The sequence below is a fragment of the Nematolebias whitei genome, chromosome 1 (genome assembly GCF_014905685.2).
Source record: "Nematolebias whitei isolate Nwh7 chromosome 1, NemWhi1, whole genome shotgun sequence".
NCBI lineage: Eukaryota > Metazoa > Chordata > Actinopteri > Cyprinodontiformes > Rivulidae > Nematolebias > Nematolebias whitei.
The window spans coordinates 21969812-21973508 of NC_056498.1; the positions used below are offsets into that span (position 1 = coordinate 21969812).

Genomic DNA, 3697 nt, shown 5'->3' on the forward strand with positions numbered 1-3697 from the left:
TCTCTGACCTCCATCTTTAGCTAGGTGCTCTCTGACCTCCATCTTTATCTCTTGTAGCTGTTTTGGGTTGAAGGGCACCGTGCATAAAGGCTTTCTGGAGTTTTGGGGGTCCTGTAATGGTGGATCTAATTGAGAACTGTCTCCCCAGAGCCCCTTTCAGACTCGCACACTTTACACGTCATACTTTCTGCAAATGTGCTAACACCTAATCATGTTCATCTCATGTTTGTCTAAGCCACCATTTTCACCAACACAAAGGCCACAGTGGCACACAAATAAAAACTTTCAAAAGTCTTATGTTATTTTACAGTCGGGTTCAAAATAACTTTCACTTCCTATACAAATAGTCAGATAATTGTATTAAATTAAGTTATTTATATATTTACAATTCACAATGACATGAAATACCAATTAGTAAAAGCTATTTAAGGAATTTGGTTAATTGCAATCTCCCATCCTGAGCACCATGTTGGTGATGGCAAAAAGAAACAGTTCAATTCAATTCAGTTTATTTATATAGCGCCAAGTCACAATAGAAGTCATCTCAGAGCAGTATAACGAGCCAACCCTAACTATAGGATTTATCAAAAAGGAAAATCTTAAGCCCCGTCTTAAAACTGGCCAACGTGTCAGCCTCACGGACAGAAACTGGAAGTTGACTCCACAAAAGAGAAGCCTGAAAGAACTGAAAGAACTTTCTCCCATTCTGCTTTTGGAAACTCTGGCAACCGCAAGTAAGCCTGCAGTCAGAGTGACGTGCTCTGTAAGGAAAATATGGGACAATAAGATCTGTAATATAAGATGGAGCTAGGTTGTTGAGGGCTTTGTATGCCTAACTCCTTTAACTCGAACTCCTTTTTAACAGGAAGAAACCTGCAACAGAACCAGGTTCTGGGTGGCTGTCCTTATCCCATGGTCAGCTCTAGGGTTTGAGAGGACACGAAAGAGACACAGCGGGGCTGGTCCAGTTGTATTTTTTACATGAAAAATGGCTATTTTTAGTACTAATTGTGTATATACGACATATTAAATACATACAGTATGTAGAGAGAGTGAAGACAACAGACGGGAACTGTGGTCAGTTTGTTCTCCAGCAGACTTAGCCTATTAAAGCATGACTAAGGGATAGCTCCGGAAACCCAAGCTAACCCTTACTGTAGGATTTATTTAAAAAAAAAAAAGACTTCCGAGTCCAGTCTTAAAACTGGACAAGTTGGTTCCACAAGAGAGGAGCCTGATAACTGAAAGAGCTTCCTCCCGTTCTGCTTTAGTCCAGTAATGATTCAGTTTTCAAGTCTGAAAGGGGCTCAGGAATGATTCACTGCAGCTTTGTCCTCTTTAAATGAAAGCGCATTATTAAACCAGCTGCAGCTCTGCTCAGTGCTTTTATCTGCCGCTTCCTGCTCGCACCCCAACATGGTCGTAGTGCTACGTCTTCATACCTCTCCACTCATCGTACCCCAACAGAACTGTTTATAGTGAAGTTCTATTCACAACGTTGGGTTTATCTGGATGGAATAGACAAGTGATAAAAGTCGAGAAACAATACAAATATAATAATCTTGAATTCTTGTACAAAATGTCAGAACGGTTCCAGTTTCTTAAGTTATTAACAGAAATTTAATTTAATTTAATTTTCTTATTGAATATAAATCTTCATCTCCATCACATTTTATTTCACTTGTCTCTTCCAAGAGAAACCGATCAGTGTTTAAATTCATTATGAATCAAAGCTTTGAGTGGGAATGAATATTTTCGGACTGGCGTTAGTGGTTTTTATTGAACGGAGGATTCAGTCTGAGATAAAACTCCAACATGTCTGCAGTCATGTATTCATGTTCCACACACACTCAGTCATTTTACTGTCAAAGTCACATACGCGTGGGTTTTTGTTTTCATTAATGGCTGCTTTTTCCCTCTTTTTTTAATTTTTATTCTTAATGTTCGACCCCACTGTTTCACCCTGGGTCTCTGCAGATCAACGACATCAGATCCGTCAACTAAACAACAACTTGGCGAGTAGTTGGCTGCTGTTTTGAATAGGAGGGAGAGGAATGATCTGTAGCGTTATGATTCATTCCTACATTTCCCTCAACTCTTGTTGTAGTGTGTGTGTGTGTGTGTGTGTGTCGAGTGGTGCCTGTAGTTGTAGTTTGACCTCGACGGGGGAACTCCCGTCCTTTAACCTGCCAGTGTTCCCATCAACCAGCAGAGTCCCGCCTTTCTCCGATGTATTTTCTCTGTGTGAAGAAAAGACACAGATTGATGTTTTCTCAACTCTTTGACTTGTTAACGAAGCTTTGTGGAATTAAAGCAAACGTCTGCTCATGACGTTTTGCATGAAAGTGAATTAAATTAGTCCGATTCTTTGATTCGAAGAATAAAAAGTGTGAAGTCTCCAGAATGTGATGAGAAAAGTAAGAAGTGATTGATCCGACACCAATAATCCACCTTTGAACTTAATGATTGTTCAACACTGAGTTTAGTCCTAGTCCTCGTTGAGACATGAATATCTCAGGTTGAATATAGACGGTTGTTATCTCAAGCTGTTTACCTCCTATAACTTCATCTGTAAAGCACGCAAACAACTAAAATATGTAGAAGGCATGACTCAAGTCTGTAAATGATACAAGAAAACAAATAAAGCTAAAGAGCACAAATAGATTACAACACAAATTAAAAAGCTTAAAATTAACTCTTTAAAACCTCCAACACTAAATATGACGTCAGCATCTTCAAAAACCGAACGGTCACTGCAGCCAGGAGACAACAGTTAACATGACAATATATTTTTGTTTTAATCACTTTTTTACAGATGAAGTCGTGAAACAATAATTTTTATTAACGTGTCTTGGAAGCGCCAGACCTTACAGGCTCTGCGCTGACAAGAAACCTCCGACACATCGCAAAACATGCAGTTTAACTCGTCTTTCTTTTTTTTTTTTATCCTTCAGTATGATCATGATCATTAAACAGGGGCGGAGGCATCCGTGTTCAACTGTCCCCCTCTTACAATGCTGTTATTGCTAGCATCACTCAGCCCCCTGTGAATAGTAAACAGCCGTCAGGACACTAACGATCGATCATTAGGCTGCTGGTCCTTGATCATGTGAACAGCTGGTTCTGGATGTCAACATCAAACTGTTGATCCACTATGAGAAGGTGCCGCTTATAAGACTGAATTTACTGCAGCTCCTCAGGCTGAAGAAGTCTTTTGGATTAAAGCTGAAACGTTTCAACAAGTTTTTTTTATTTAATTTATTTATTTGAATCGGTCCAGAGGCCCTGACTCAGCTTTGTTAGACTTCAGTAAGACGTACAAATCAAGACTTGAACTGAGCCACACAATGTACAAATCTTCTTGTTTGAGCGTATCTTGTCAGTTTGTGCTAAATATAAACGCCTGTTTGAGGTTTAAATTCAGTTTGAAACGTCCACAAACCTTCACGTTTAGACTCATTTGAGCCCATTTTAGCGCAGATCTGGTGGCCCGGGGGCCAAATCAGGTCTACGGGTGTGCTTGGTTTGGCCTACCAGTGGGTTCATTTTTAAATAAAACTAGATTTTAAACCATTAAACAAACTAACTTGATGAGAATAACTGCTGGATGTATGGCCCCTGAGCTCTTGGCTTTCAGTAACTGTGGCCCCTGAGTAGTTTAGTTGAATGTATAGAATATGAGTAGTTTAGTTGAATG

General features: G+C 39.6%; 1 protein-coding gene across 3 annotated transcripts in view; it reads left to right on the top strand.

Annotated features, from left to right (window-relative positions):
• The window catches only part of clcn3 (chloride channel 3), a 52625-nt gene that overhangs the window by 43986 nt on the left and 4942 nt on the right, over positions 1-3697 (top strand). The gene's annotated exons all lie outside the window — the stretch shown is intronic.